Source organism: Lissotriton helveticus, chromosome 2_2, assembly GCF_964261635.1.
Source record: "Lissotriton helveticus chromosome 2_2, aLisHel1.1, whole genome shotgun sequence".
Classification (NCBI taxonomy): Eukaryota; Metazoa; Chordata; class Amphibia; order Caudata; family Salamandridae; genus Lissotriton; species Lissotriton helveticus.
This window is the reverse complement of record NC_136060.1, coordinates 506,701,259-506,717,562: the sequence shown is the minus strand read 5'-3', so window position 1 is coordinate 506,717,562 and position 16,304 is coordinate 506,701,259. Positions and strand designations below refer to the sequence as shown.

The 16,304-nt window shown below is 46.1% G+C and overlaps 1 long non-coding RNA gene across 1 annotated transcript; it reads left to right on the top strand.

The window, feature by feature from the left end:
- Positions 1 to 9,294: 9,294 nt before the first annotated feature.
- LOC144821577 (uncharacterized) lies at positions 9,295 to 14,563 on the top strand. Its single transcript, XR_013608388.1, has 3 exons — positions 9,295 to 10,543; positions 11,172 to 12,103; positions 12,732 to 14,563. It is a non-coding gene; the product is annotated as an uncharacterized LOC144821577 (long non-coding RNA).
- The last annotated feature ends 1,741 nt before the right edge of the window (positions 14,564 to 16,304 follow it).

Genomic DNA, 16,304 nt, shown 5'->3' with positions numbered 1-16,304 from the left:
AGATGCTCTTTATATTTCTTCCTCCTGCACTGACTTCCATCCCATCTCCCCCACCCAGCCCCGCTCCCCGCCCTCAGCTCTCCTTCCCCGACCTATCTAATAGTGGCGGTAGCATAGCTGAGCAGTGTACGCGTGCAGTGCATGCGCACTGCTGTCATGCCACTGGCGCGCCAAAGGTAACTCCGACTGCACCCATCCACACTGTACCTGTGCCCAGCGCCAGGAACCCTGGTTCCCCCACCCCACCGTGTCCCTCCGTGCACTCACCTTCAGATGCTGCTCGCAGTGCTGCACCACACAACACTGAAGGGGTGTTATTTCTTGACATCCGCAAGTTCTCCCACCATGCACCGCACATGCACCAACTGCACTCACCACCCGACTTTTCATAACCACTCACAACTGACACCCATCACACCTAGCTCTGCACTACCCTGCAAACTCCACAGCACTCGCGGGGTCACCAAAAACACCACCGGAGTCTGGGACCCACTTCATACACTCTCTCAGGACCTGTTTGTTCCCAAGGAAACCTGGCTGACCGCCGTGTCTGCCCCACACAATGCTGCAAATGTAATTCCTGGCTGCAATATTGCCAGACAGACAACACAAGCACATAGGCAGACGTCCGATCCTATTGAATGACTGCATCAGGTGAACCACTACTCCAGAACCAACCTCCAGCAACATGGTGTGGAAAAATACAAACTGGGGGGCACTACCAACCAGAATATAAGATCCTTAATTATTGCCCGGCGATGTCGCCTCTTGAACCCACAAAGAAGTTAAACTATTGAAGAGGCAGGCGCTGGAGACTGGAAGGCAGGAAACAAGGTTTTTATTCGCTCCGGAGGAGAACACAACGAAAACGGACAGAAGGTATCGTTCTGAGGTGCTCTAACTGCATCCCTGAGGCCTGGCCTCTTATACACAAGTTTATCTCTTTATTACATGTAACACATTCTCGTTGATACTTTGATGTACGGAAAGACATCCTCAGAATCCCCCCTTCCCAGCCCGTTCCCATGCAAGGCTACAGTGGAAGTCCCCGCCCCGTTCACAACAGGTGATGATCATCGCGCAGCTGGGTATTCCGCCGATTCACGGAGTGTGCGGGTTTCGATCGGATCTCGTGGGATGGGGGGGGGGGCTTTGATCATCTCGGGGGTCCTTTGAGGAGGGAAGCTTCCTATTGTATGGGGAGGGGCAAGAGATTGGTATCGGCAGAGCTAGGTGTCGGCCTGGGAACGGGGAAGACAAACGGGCACACGGGGAAAAGGGGTTTGCATCAAAAGGGCCGGAGGTCATGACGGGGAAGCAGGGAGGTGTCGCGCTGGGAACAGGATGAGGGCCTGGGGCAGAGCAGCGCCGAAGAGGGGTTTATGACTCAAGGCAGGTGCAAGCAGGGGGGGTTGCCAACGAAGTTAGGAGAGAGAGAGAGAGACGCGCTGGCTCTCGGCGAGAGCAGGGAAGCCATGGTGTCCAAAATGGCGGCTGTTTTACGCGCACAAAAGGTTTAAGGAGAGCAAGAGGGCGCCGATAATGTTGACGGTTTTCAGCCTAACTTTTAACAGTCCTCCCTTTTCAACATATCTAGCCAACTTGCTTACTCAATGTCAATTTTCATCAAATTCCTAACTTCGGTATCATATAATGCCCTCATATGTTCGCTTCCAATGTCCACAGTTTTGGGAAAAATACAACTCGCACATAAAGAACACATAGGAGGCAAACATTGAATTCCTAAGCATAGGCCACATATTACAACTACGGGAATCAGGATAATGGTGAGCAGTCTCCAGCCCCAGCCTTTGACGGTGTCCCAGAACCAACCACCAAGCGACCATTCTTCTTGCTCTTGGTGAACTTCCGAAGAGAGTCTGTGAAGATGTTCGATGGCTTTGTACACTGAGGGTGAGTTGTCCGGTATGTATGTACAACAGCTGGCCCCAATAATGCGGCATGCTCCTCCACGGTCCGCCAGAACCACATCTAGAACGAGGCGGTTCTGAAGAGCCACCAAACGGACCGCTTGGAGCTCGGCAGTGTTGTTGGCAAAGATGCCCGCCGTGATGTTCATGGTTGTCTCGACTGCCTGAGTCAAATGTCGGATGGCACGGCTGTTTGCCATCGGGCCCCAGAGGGGGACGAGTCCTTTCATAGCATCGAGGAACTGTGCCCCTGTTGAGTCGGCTTGCTCAACGTCTTTGGCTCGTTTTTGTCTGTGGTGATTCGCTGGGGCCACATAAGTTGGAGGAAGGACGAAGGAGATGTAGCAAGTGCCCCCCCAGCCTTTGGGGAGCCAGGTGTAGGCCTTCGTGCCACAGATGAAATACATGTTTGGGGATGACACAAAGGAAGGTGGATCCGTGGAGTCCAAAGTTCTGGTAAAGCGGCAAGCGCTGTGACCCACCAGCTGTGTCCCAAGTCCTTCTACACACATGTGGCCTGTGACGTTGATGACCGTCAGGGCCACAGTCAGAGTGGCGGCCGTTCGTTTCCGCAGGTAGGAGAAGGTGGGTCTGGTTGGATTGTTGAACACCTGCATTTCGATTCGTTCTTTGGCCGGAATGTCCATTTGGATTGAGTCGCTGGGGGTCAGCGGGCAGAAGTGTGTCTTTGTCTTGTTTCGCCCGGCCCCATGAGAAGAATGTGCTGCAGCTCTGCTGGAGGTGGCATTTCCCGTATAGCTCTCTTGCAGGAGGATCAGCCAGGCAAGGCAGGAGCCGTGGACGGAGAAGGGTGAAGGGATGAATGGTATTGAATGTCCAGTGGCATGGGGTAGCAACCCACAGATCCAGCAGTTGGTGGCGTTGGTGGCAAGATTGTGCTGGTGAAGTAGCTGCACGAAAGAGTTGTTCCAAAACTCCTTTCGCCTCTCTCTTAGTTGAGGAGAGAGCGAAATTAGATAATGTTCCTTCATGGTGGTAGGCTGAGCAGTGGTTAGGAATGTTTCGTGAGCAGGTGCGTGTTCTTCCATAATCCAGAGCGTAGTCATGAGGAGAAAACAGAGGAGGATTACGATGAAGAGTGCAATTGCCTTTGAGCTATGGAGTCTGTCTGTTCTCGGATTTCTGTAGTGGGTATTTCCTGTTGTCTCAGTCGGCTTCTTGTTTGGCGCTTCCATCATCTTCTTATCTGGCGCTTCCATCATCTTCTTCTTCAAGGTGCTCGGTAGTGGGCAGGACCACAGACTTAGTTTTAGCTTCTCTCCAGGTAACCCTTGGTAGTTTGGGTCACCGTTCTGAGATTCTTTAACCTAGTCCGTGGCCTACTTAGCCGAAGCTCCCTCCTTTCGACGCAGGAAATACCCTTCTCGAGATGGCACAGTGGGGTCAGGATGTTTTGAAAGTTCAAGTGTCTCTGTATCAGGGTAGCAGTTCAACGATGGTCGGTCCTGGTTCAGGAGCTCTTCTTGGGTGTTGACGGTGTCTGTCGTGGCCAGGGCTGGAGAGACCTTTTTGCAGTGATGAGCGTGCAGCCAGTGTTTCTTCCCCTCCACTCGAAGTGCGGTCCGAGTGGTGATCAGCACTTGCCAGGGGCCCGTCCACCGGGGTTCTAAACTCTTTGATCGCTGAAAATTTCGGATCAGCACGAAGTCCCCCGGCTGGATGGCGTGACCCGGACCCCTGGAAGCATCGGGGATGGCCTGCTGCACCTGCTGATGAAGGACAGACAAAGTTTCAGTCAATTTGTACAGGTAATCAGACATTAGGACATCCGGAACGTCATGAATGGAAGTTGGTTTCGGGGCAGACCAGACGCTCATGGGTCGGCCGAAGACAACTTCATAAGGGGTTAAGTGATGTCGGGTGGGAGTGGAGCGCATCGATAGCAATGCCAGTGGGAGGGCGTCTGGCCATTTCAGGCCCGTCGTAGCCACTATTTTGGCCAGTTTAAGCTTTAGAGTGGCATTGTGTCGTTCGACAAGCCCAGCAGATTGGGGGTGGAAGACTGCGTGGAATTTCTGTTTAATACCCAGCCCATTTAGGATGAGCTGGATAACGTTGGCTACAAAGTGGGGGCCATTATCACTCCATAAAACACGACAGAGGCCATAACGGGGGAAAAACTCCTTTAACAGGACCTTTGCAGTGGCCATAGCGGTGTTGTCACGGGTTGGATATGCTTCCACCCATTTGCTAAATGCGCACACCACGACAAGTACATATTTCAGGCCTTGGCATCTGTCTAGCTGGATGTAGTCCATCTGCAGGACTTCAAATGGGTGGTTTGGGACCCCAAATCCCCCCCGGGGTACTACAGTTCCCTTCCCGGGGTTGTGTTGCAGGCATATTAAGCATTGTTGGACCAGGCGTTTGGCGGAATCCGGGATCTTGTCATTGTGCCAAACCCTGGAGACAAGTTGGATCATGGGGGCTGATCCTATGTGGGCAGGGGAGTGTGCCATGGTTAATATGGGAATCAAGTATGAATCAGGTAGCAACCATCTGTTCGTGTCTTTTGTCCGCCAGCAGCCTTCATCGTCTTTCAATCCCACCCGTGCCCATTCAGTTAATTCGTGTTGTGTGCTAGCCGTTTGTATGTCTCTAATTGTGTCCTTGGCGTCAGTCCAGTTTTCTGCTTGTGACCTGGTCACGTACATATGTGTTGTCGTTCTATTTTCAGCTGTCGTTCGGGCGGTGATGTCGGCTAGTGCATTTCCCTGTCCAATAATGTCTGTCACCTTCTTGTGTGCCTGGCATTTGATAACGGCAAGTTTGTTGGGGAGGAGGACAGCTTCGATTAAGGCGGAGACTAAATCCCCGTGCAGAATGGGTGTGCCGTGTGAGGTCAAGTATCCTCTCTCCCTCCAGAGGAGCCCAAAATGGTGAACCACCCCGAAGGCATACTGGCTGTCGGTGTAAATGTTCGTCGTGGTTCCTGTTGCCAGGATGCAGGCTCTCGTCAAAGCAATCAGTTCCGCTGCCTGGGCAGATCGCTGGGTGATGCGGGCTGTTTCTACTACAGTTCGAGCCGTGGTGACTGCATAGGCAGCGGAAGTGGTACCATCGGAGAGTTTGATGCAAGAACCGTCCACCCACAACTCCCCGTCGGGGTCAGGGAAAGCTGTGTCTCTGAGATCGACCCTACTCCTGGTCTGTTCGTCCGTAAGAGTCACGCAGTCATGTACGGGGTGCACATTGGGATCGTTCTCTGGCAAGGGTAACAGAGTTGCTGGGTTCAGTGTGGTGCATCTTTTCAGGGTGATATGGGGGGCAAGCAAGGTTAGTTCATATCCAGTCAGTCGTGCACTCGTCAGATGTTGCGTCTTGGTTTGGTTCAGGAGGGTGTCGACTGCATGGGGTACCAGTACCGTGAGGGAATTCGAGAGTACAATCCCCTCACTCTGTCGGATAGAGACTGCAGCAGCAGCTACAGCTCGAAGGCAGGCAGGCAAGGCTCTGGCGACAGGGTCAAGAGTGGCAGAGAAGTAAGCGCACGGTCGTTGCTTAGGACCGATGGCCTGGGTTAGGACAGATAAAGCGCACCCCTCCCTTTCGTGAGTGTAAAGGGAGAAGGGCTTTCTGTAATCAGGGGTACCCAGGACAGGGGCTGAGCAAAGGGCATCTCGTAGTTCCGTGAAGGAAGTTTGACACTCAGGAGTCCAAGGGAGTGGGAAAGGGACGTCTTTGTTTAGGAGAGAGAGCAGTGGTTTTACAACGAGGCTGAAGTTTGGCAACCATTGTCGGCAGAAGGAGGTGAGGCCTAATAGGGAGCGAACCTGCTTCTGGGTTTTTGGGACAGGGGTGTCTAGAATGGTCTGGATTCGATCAGGGGTGAGTTTCCTTCCATCTTTGGACAGAAGGTGGCCCAGGTAAGTGACCTGGGGTAGGCAGAATTGCAACTTCTTCTTGGAGACCTTGTGGCCATTTTCCGCAAGGAAGTGCAAGAGTTGAATGGTGGCGGTAACCGCTAGAGGGGTGGTGTCGGCTGCCAAAAGGATGTCATCGACATATTGTACCAACACCACCCCGTCGGGTAACCGGACTTGGTCTAGTTGCCTTTTGAGGGCCTGGCTGTAGATGCTAGGGCTCTCCGTGTAGCCTTGAGGGGCTCGGCAAAACCTATATGAGCGGGATTTTAGGGTAAAGCCGAAGAGATATCGGCTGTCTGGGTGGATGGGGATGGAGAAGAATGCGTTCTTGAGGTCGATGACGGAAAAGGTGGTGGCAGTGGATGGAATCAAGGTCAGGATGGTGGTGATGTCTGAGACCACAGGGTACTGGGGTACCACCACTTTGTTGATCTCTCGGAGGTCGATGATGAAACGGTATGCTTTCTCATCTCCCTCTCCCTGCTTCTTGATAATGGGCAAGATAGGGCTGTTGCAAACGTTGCTAACCACTTCCTCTACCACTCCTGCGTCTATCAGTGACTGGATAATCATTACCAATGCCTTCTCGCCCTCTGGCGATATCCGATATTGTGGGAGTTTTGGGAGTGTTGCGTCTGGTCGGACAGTAATGTGCACTGGGTCAATTAACATACGCCCTACGTCCGAATCCGCTTTGGCCCACAGATACGGAGGTAGGGTGTCAAGCAGGGACGCGTCGACGTCGGTGATGGAAAACATGTGTCGGGGGGAACAATGTTTAAGCAGAACGGGGTTGTCGTAAAGAAACACTCGAACTCCATCTTGAGAACACCTAATCGTCGCTCGGAAGTGTTTCAGTAAGTCAAGTCCCATAATGGCGTCAGGGCTATTGGAGGAAAGCAAGAACGTGGTGTCGGTGGTGTTGTTTTCTACGTCAAAGAGAATCGGGGCAGACAAAGGGTTGGTGGAGGGCGTTCCATCGAAACCTGTCGATGTTATGAGTGAACTGTAGGGGTAGGGGGTGCACACCATTTTTATCCTCTTTGTCCTTTGTCTACATCCATTTTAGTCCTCAAAACTCATCCGGTATTGCGTGCACATTGAGTATAGTGCCTTGCCCACATGGCACCTGGGTAATACATCACTGTATGTGGGGCGAGTGTCGCCCCTGAAACAACGGCACTGCGGAGTGCATTTGCACAGTTTAATCTGAATCATCATTTTTATCCTCATTTTTTGTTTCTCTTCTCAATTTTTCTTAATATTTTTCTCACGTATTTCAGATGCTGTATAATTCCACACGTCAGACAACATGCCAATTTTCTTAATTTTCTCATGTTCAGGTTTGTCCATCCGGACCTTTTTCCCAAAACAAGTACAAACGCCAAGATCCATCAAAAACAGTATTTTATTAGACCAATGCATTTCGGGCCCTTCCAGCCCTTCGTCAGGGTTAGCTGCAAATGTTAAATAAACATCCATTATCATCAGATACAAAATCATGTGAAATAAATCATCAATAAAACTTCATGATTTACAATTCTTAATAAAAAACACACCTTTTCCTATTTTCTCTTTCTTTGTGCCAGTGCGAATCAAACCTACAACAAGTTTCATAAACCAAAGTTATGTTAAACTGCCAAACATCGCCACCTATTATTTACGTCACATCTATATTCTCGTATGCTCAAGTCTTCATTACAGGGTGTTTGTTTGAGTATCTAGATCAACCACCTGTATCTGGCCATGTGAGTTTGTTTACAACGTTACACAAAAAAACCCCTTTCACGTTAATTTAGAGAACAAACGCCAAGACTAAAACCGCATATCATCTCTCTTCATCCCTTCACTTACGTGCTAGTTTTTGCGTGTTACCGCATTACCCTCCTATCATCTCTCTTCATCCCTTCAATTACGTGCTAGTTTTTGCGTGTTACCACATTACCCTCCTACATTCTTTTACGTTTGTCGCTTTCCTTCCTTCTACCTGCCTTTACCATACTTCATTTTACCCCATATTGCCTTTCGATTTTGCTCGTGGCTAGCCTCTACGTTACAAACGGAGCTCTCTCCCCATTAACATACCTGCCTCTGATGGAAGCCATTCTCCTCCTCCTCTCTCTGTGTAAAACCAGGTGCATTATGTGTGTTTCTCTAAACGCTCCTTTTAAACAACCTCGTGTGCCTTAACTCCTCCTTCATGACTAGAGTCTAATTAGCCTTCAAATGCGTTCCTTCGGTGTTTGTGGTTCATGAAACTACACTTCCCATCCTGCTATAGGGTTAATATCTCATTCGCTATAACGTGTTACAAACGTCAATTACGCCAAAATTATCAGTAAGTTGTAAATCATTCACATTAGTTAAATTGTATCCTTTCTCATTGCCGTCTACATCAACGGACCCCTTTTCTTCTCCTTATTTGTTAAAAGAGTCAATCTGTAAAACATTGTTTAGATGAACCGGATCTTCCGTCGTTCGTGTGGAAACAGCGTTGTTCACGGAGTGTGATTTCTTTAAGTCATTGGGTGCAAACCCCATTTGGGGCAACATTTTGAAAACTGCACTGTAGGGGTAGGGGGTGCACACCATTTTTATCCTCTTTGTCCTTTGTCTACATCCATTTTAGTCCTCAAAACTCATCCGGTATTGCGTGCACATTGAGTATAGTGCCTTGCCCACATGGCACCTGGGTAATACATCACTGTATGTGGGGCGAGTGTCGCCCCTGAAACAACGGCACTGCGGAGTGCATTTGCACAGTTTAATCTGAATCATCATTTTTATCCTCATTTTTTGTTTCTCTTCTCAATTTTTCTTAATATTTTTCTCACGTATTTCAGATGCTGTATAATTCCACACGTCAGACAACATGCCAATTTTCTTAATTTTCTCATGTTCAGGTTTGTCCATCCGGACCTTTTTCCCAAAACAAGTACAAACGCCAAGATCCATCAAAAACAGTATTTTATTAGACCAATGCATTTCGGGCCCTTCCAGCCCTTCGTCAGGGTTAGCTGCAAATGTTAAATAAACATCCATTATCATCAGATACAAAATCATGTGAAATAAATCATCAATAAAACTTCATGATTTACAATTCTTAATAAAAAACACACCTTTTCCTATTTTCTCTTTCTTTGTGCCAGTGCGAATCAAACCTACAACAAGTTTCATAAACCAAAGTTATGTTAAACTGCCAAACATCGCCACCTATTATTTACGTCACATCTATATTCTCGTATGCTCAAGTCTTCATTACAGGGTGTTTGTTTGAGTATCTAGATCAACCACCTGTATCTGGCCATGTGAGTTTGTTTACAACGTTACACAAAAAAACCCCTTTCACGTTAATTTAGAGAACAAACGCCAAGACTAAAACCGCATATCATCTCTCTTCATCCCTTCACTTACGTGCTAGTTTTTGCGTGTTACCGCATTACCCTCCTATCATCTCTCTTCATCAAGGGGTTTTTTTGTGTAACGTTGTAAACAAACTCACATGGCCAGATACAGGTGGTTGATCTAGATACTCAAACAAACACCCTGTAATGAAGACTTGAGCATACGAGAATATAGATGTGACGTAAATAATAGGTGGCGATGTTTGGCAGTTTAACATAACTTTGGTTTATGAAACTTGTTGTAGGTTTGATTCGCACTGGCACAAAGAAAGAGAAAATAGGAAAAGGTGTGTTTTTTATTAAGAATTGTAAATCATGAAGTTTTATTGATGATTTATTTCACATGATTTTGTATCTGATGATAATGGATGTTTATTTAACATTTGCAGCTAACCCTGACGAAGGGCTGGAAGGGCCCGAAATGCATTGGTCTAATAAAATACTGTTTTTGATGGATCTTGGCGTTTGTACTTGTTTTGGGAAAAAGGTCCGGATGGACAAACCTGAACATGAGAAAATTAAGAAAATTGGCATGTTGTCTGACGTGTGGAATTATACAGCATCTGAAATACGTGAGAAAAATATTAAGAAAAATTGAGAAGAGAAACAAAAAATGAGGATAAAAATGATGATTCAGATTAAACTGTGCAAATGCACTCCGCAGTGCCGTTGTTTCAGGGGCGACACTCGCCCCACATACAGTGATGTATTACCCAGGTGCCATGTGGGCAAGGCACTATACTCAATGTGCACGCAATACCGGATGAGTTTTGAGGACTAAAATGGATGTAGACAAAGGACAAAGAGGATAAAAATGGTGTGCACCCCCTACCCCTACAGTGCAGTTTTCAAAATGTTGCCCCAAATGGGGTTTGCACCCAATGACTTAAAGAAATCACACTCCGTGAACAACGCTGTTTCCACACGAACGACGGAAGATCCGGTTCATCTAAACAATGTTTTACAGATTGACTCTTTTAACAAATAAGGAGAAGAAAAGGGGTCCGTTGATGTAGACGGCAATGAGAAAGGATACAATTTAACTAATGTGAATGATTTACAACTTACTGATAATTTTGGCGTAATTGACGTTTGTAACACGTTATAGCGAATGAGATATTAACCCTATAGCAGGATGGGAAGTGTAGTTTCATGAACCACAAACACCGAAGGAACGCATTTGAAGGCTAATTAGACTCTAGTCATGAAGGAGGAGTTAAGGCACACGAGGTTGTTTAAAAGGAGCGTTTAGAGAAACACACATAATGCACCTGGTTTTACACAGAGAGAGGAGGAGGAGAATGGCTTCCATCAGAGGCAGGTATGTTAATGGGGAGAGAGCTCCGTTTGTAACGTAGAGGCTAGCCACGAGCAAAATCGAAAGGCAATATGGGGTAAAATGAAGTATGGTAAAGGCAGGTAGAAGGAAGGAAAGCGACAAACGTAAAAGAATGTAGGAGGGTAATGTGGTAACACGCAAAAACTAGCACGTAATTGAAGGGATGAAGAGAGATGATAGGAGGGTAATGCGGTAACACGCAAAAACTAGCACGTAAGTGAAGGGATGAAGAGAGATGATATGCGGTTTTAGTCTTGGCGTTTGTTCTCTAAATTAACGTGAAAGGGGTTTTTTTGTGTAACGTTGTAAACAAACTCACATGGCCAGATACAGGTGGTTGATCTAGATACTCAAACAAACACCCTGTAATTAAGACTTGAGCATACGAGAATATAGATGTGACGTAAATAATAGGTGGCGATGTTTGGCAGTTTAACATAACTTTGGTTTATGAAACTTGTTGTAGGTTTGATTCGCACTGGCACAAAGAAAGAGAAAATAGGAAAAGGTGTGTTTTTTATTAAGAATTGTAAATCATGAAGTTTTATTGATGATTTATTTCACATGATTTTGTATCTGATGATAATGGATGTTTATTTAACATTTGCAGCTAACCCTGACGAAGGGCTGGAAGGGCCCGAAATGCATTGGTCTAATAAAATACTGTTTTTGATGGATCTTGGCGTTTGTACTTGTTTTGGGAAAAAGGTCCGGATGGACAAACCTGAACATGAGAAAATTAAGAAAATTGGCATGTTGTCTGACGTGTGGAATTATACAGCATCTGAAATACGTGAGAAAAATATTAAGAAAAATTGAGAAGAGAAACAAAAAATGAGGATAAAAATGATGATTCAGATTAAACTGTGCAAATGCACTCCGCAGTGCCGTTGTTTCAGGGGCGACACTCGCCCCACATACAGTGATGTATTACCCAGGTGCCATGTGGGCAAGGCACTATACTCAATGTGCACGCAATACCGGATGAGTTTTGAGGACTAAAATGGATGTAGACAAAGGACAAAGAGGATAAAAATGGTGTGCACCCCCTACCCCTACAGTGCAGTTTTCAAAATGTTGCCCCAAATGGGGTTTGCACCCAATGACTTAAAGAAATCACACTCCGTGAACAACGCTGTTTCCACACGAACGACGGAAGATCCGGTTCATCTAAACAATGTTTTACAGATTGACTCTTTTAACAAATAAGGAGAAGAAAAGGGGTCCGTTGATGTAGACGGCAATGAGAAAGGATACAATTTAACTAATGTGAATGATTTACAACTTACTGATAATTTTGGCGTAATTGACGTTTGTAACACGTTATAGCGAATGAGATATTAACCCTATAGCAGGATGGGAAGTGTAGTTTCATGAACCACAAACACCGAAGGAACGCATTTGAAGGCTAATTAGACTCTAGTCATGAAGGAGGAGTTAAGGCACACGAGGTTGTTTAAAAGGAGCGTTTAGAGAAACACACATAATGCACCTGGTTTTACACAGAGAGAGGAGGAGGAGAATGGCTTCCATCAGAGGCAGGTATGTTAATGGGGAGAGAGCTCCGTTTGTAACGTAGAGGCTAGCCACGAGCAAAATCGAAAGGCAATATGGGGTAAAATGAAGTATGGTAAAGGCAGGTAGAAGGAAGGAAAGCGACAAACGCAAAAGAATGTAGGAGGGTAATGTGGTAACACGCAAAAACTAGTACGTAATTGAAGGGATGAAGAGAGATGATAGGAGGGTAATGCGGTAACACGCAAAAACTAGCACGTAAGTGAAGGGATGAAGAGAGATGATATGCGGTTTTAGTCTTGGCGTTTGTTCTCTAAATTAACGTGAAAGGGGTTTTTTTGTGTAACGTTGTAAACAAACTCACATGGCCAGATACAGGTGGTTGATCTAGATACTCAAACAAACACCCTGTAATGAAGACTTGAGCATACGAGAATATAGATGTGACGTAAATAATAGGTGGCGATGTTTGGCAGTTTAACATAACTTTGGTTTATGAAACTTGTTGTAGGTTTGATTCGCACTGGCACAAAGAAAGAGAAAATAGGAAAAGGTGTGTTTTTTATTAAGAATTGTAAATCATGAAGTTTTATTGATGATTTATTTCACATGATTTTGTATCTGATGATAATGGATGTTTATTTAACATTTGCAGCTAACCCTGACGAAGGGCTGGAAGGGCCCGAAATGCATTGGTCTAATAAAATACTGTTTTTGATGGATCTTGGCGTTTGTACTTGTTTTGGGAAAAAGGTCCGGATGGACAAACCTGAACATGAGAAAATTAAGAAAATTGGCATGTTGTCTGACGTGTGGAATTATACAGCATCTGAAATACGTGAGAAAAATATTAAGAAAAATTGAGAAGAGAAACAAAAAATGAGGATAAAAATGATGATTCAGATTAAACTGTGCAAATGCACTCCGCAGTGCCGTTGTTTCAGGGGCGACACTCGCCCCACATACAGTGATGTATTACCCAGGTGCCATGTGGGCAAGGCACTATACTCAATGTGCACGCAATACCGGATGAGTTTTGAGGACTAAAATGGATGTAGACAAAGGACAAAGAGGATAAAAATGGTGTGCACCCCCTACCCCTACAGTGCAGTTTTCAAAATGTTGCCCCAAATGGGGTTTGCACCCAATGACTTAAAGAAATCACACTCCGTGAACAACGCTGTTTCCACACGAACGACGGAAGATCCGGTTCATCTAAACAATGTTTTACAGATTGACTCTTTTAACAAATAAGGAGAAGAAAAGGGGTCCGTTGATGTAGACGGCAATGAGAAAGGATACAATTTAACTAATGTGAATGATTTACAACTTACTGATAATTTTGGCGTAATTGACGTTTGTAACACGTTATAGCGAATGAGATATTAACCCTATAGCAGGATGGGAAGTGTAGTTTCATGAACCACAAACACCGAAGGAACGCATTTGAAGGCTAATTAGACTCTAGTCATGAAGGAGGAGTTAAGGCACACGAGGTTGTTTAAAAGGAGCGTTTAGAGAAACACACATAATGCACCTGGTTTTACACAGAGAGAGGAGGAGGAGAATGGCTTCCATCAGAGGCAGGTATGTTAATGGGGAGAGAGCTCCGTTTGTAACGTAGAGGCTAGCCACGAGCAAAATCGAAAGGCAATATGGGGTAAAATGAAGTATGGTAAAGGCAGGTAGAAGGAAGGAAAGCGACAAACGTAAAAGAATGTAGGAGGGTAATGTGGTAACACGCAAAAACTAGCACGTAATTGAAGGGATGAAGAGAGATGATAGGAGGGTAATGCGGTAACACGCAAAAACTAGCACGTAAGTGAAGGGATGAAGAGAGATGATATGCGGTTTTAGTCTTGGCGTTTGTTCTCTAAATTAACGTGAAAGGGGTTTTTTTGTGTAACGTTGTAAACAAACTCACATGGCCAGATACAGGTGGTTGATCTAGATACTCAAACAAACACCCTGTAATGAAGACTTGAGCATACGAGAATATAGATGTGACGTAAATAATAGGTGGCGATGTTTGGCAGTTTAACATAACTTTGGTTTATGAAACTTGTTGTAGGTTTGATTCGCACTGGCACAAAGAAAGAGAAAATAGGAAAAGGTGTGTTTTTTATTAAGAATTGTAAATCATGAAGTTTTATTGATGATTTATTTCACATGATTTTGTATCTGATGATAATGGATGTTTATTTAACATTTGCAGCTAACCCTGACGAAGGGCTGGAAGGGCCCGAAATGCATTGGTCTAATAAAATACTGTTTTTGATGGATCTTGGCGTTTGTACTTGTTTTGGGAAAAAGGTCCGGATGGACAAACCTGAACATGAGAAAATTAAGAAAATTGGCATGTTGTCTGACGTGTGGAATTATACAGCATCTGAAATACGTGAGAAAAATATTAAGAAAAATTGAGAAGAGAAACAAAAAATGAGGATAAAAATGATGATTCAGATTAAACTGTGCAAATGCACTCCGCAGTGCCGTTGTTTCAGGGGCGACACTCGCCCCACATACAGTGATGTTATGAGTGAGCCAGACAAGGGTGCCCTTGGAATCAGTCGTTTAGATAACGCACTACGTGTTGCGCCAGTGTCTACCAGAAATGGAGACTTGGTACCCAGGACCTTAGCAGTGACATAAGGGCCCTGCTGGTCAACATAGAGCTCGACTGGATCCCTCCCTCGCCCTTGGCTGTCCTATGCAAAGGTGTGAGTGTCGTCATAGTCAGATTGTTGATATTGGTTCTGTCTGGGTCGATCGAACGTATTCGGTCTGCTTGATCTGTCATTAGTCGCGTCATTTGGGGGCCCTCGTTGTGGTCCCTTAGGTCTCGGTCCGTTTGCTACATCCCTGGGGTCTCTGTTCCTGATCATTTCCAGGAGAACTGGGCACTGGGATTTCCAATGGCCAGTCCCTTTGCAGAAAGCGCACTGGTCATCTCTAAGGTCTGTGCGTCCACTGTAGGGAGTCAGAGTGCGGTCCTGGGGAAATGCAGTCTTAGGGACGTTTGTCTGGTAGTTTCCCCGGTATTGGTCTCGTCCTATAGTCACCCCTTGCAGTTTGGCAATCATCACCCTCTCTTTTAAGTCTTTCTTCTTTTTCTCTGTCGCCCTATCGTTTTCATTTTTCTGATGCTCATAATATTGGGCCATTTGGAGAATCGCTGTAGGTTTGGAGGCTGCCCAACTACTCTCGCTGGCCTGTAGTTTCTGGGAGATGTCCAATGATAGGCCCTTAACATAATTCTGGACAAACAGATGGTGTCCGGTTGCAGTGGTCATGTCCTGGCCGCTGTAATCGGAGAACACCGTTTCAAACCGGGAGAAGTATTCCGATACATCCTCCTGGGGTTTTTGGCGACAGGCTGTTACTATCGACCAGTCCACTTTCTTTTCTGGGATTAGGGTTTTTAATTTCTCTACAATTTTATCTGGGAGGTCTAGAATGGATTTCAACGGCTTTTGTCCTGGTCCCCGTTGTTTGTCCAAGTCATCGAGTTGTGACCAGGTATGTCCGAACAGCTCAAGGTGGTCGACTTTCCGGATTTGCTTCCACACATCAGCTGGTAGACATAACCCGAAGAACAAGTCGATGTCAGCCAGGGTCATGATAGTTGAACCCAGGGCTGTACCCAATTCAGTATAGAAGGCAGTGGGGTTTTTACGTAGGTCGGGTAGAGATTTCCGGAATGTCAGTATCTCTTGCCGGTCCCATGGCTGGTAGACCCAGTTGTATACTACCCTTCCCTTTGCATCTTGGTTGTTTGCATCATCGTGAGTCCCTGTACCTCGAGGGGGAACCCAGTAAGGGGCAGCCTCACGTATCGGCATCATGGTGTTAGATTGCTCGGTTGGTGGTTCGGTCACTACGGGGGCCGCGGATTTAGCTCCCGGCTTTCGTTCAGTGAGGTGGCGGAAAACCTCAAGCGTACGCGTAAGGAGGTCCGACACATCACACTCGCCCTCATCCCCGATATCGACCTTCCGGTACAGAGTCCTTAGGCTCTCGGGACCTTTGTCTCGATATCGGTCCTCGTATGCATTCAAGACATGATAACACAGTCGTACGGTAAAATGTCGTCTGTGACTCCCTGTATACGAGCTGAACATATCTGTGATGTACTCTTCATCATCCTTCCTTTCTACCAGTGTCCTTGCTATTTTGTCGATCCCCGCTCGCTCATCTTTGTCTAGCCTGTTTGTTCTTGCAAGGCCAG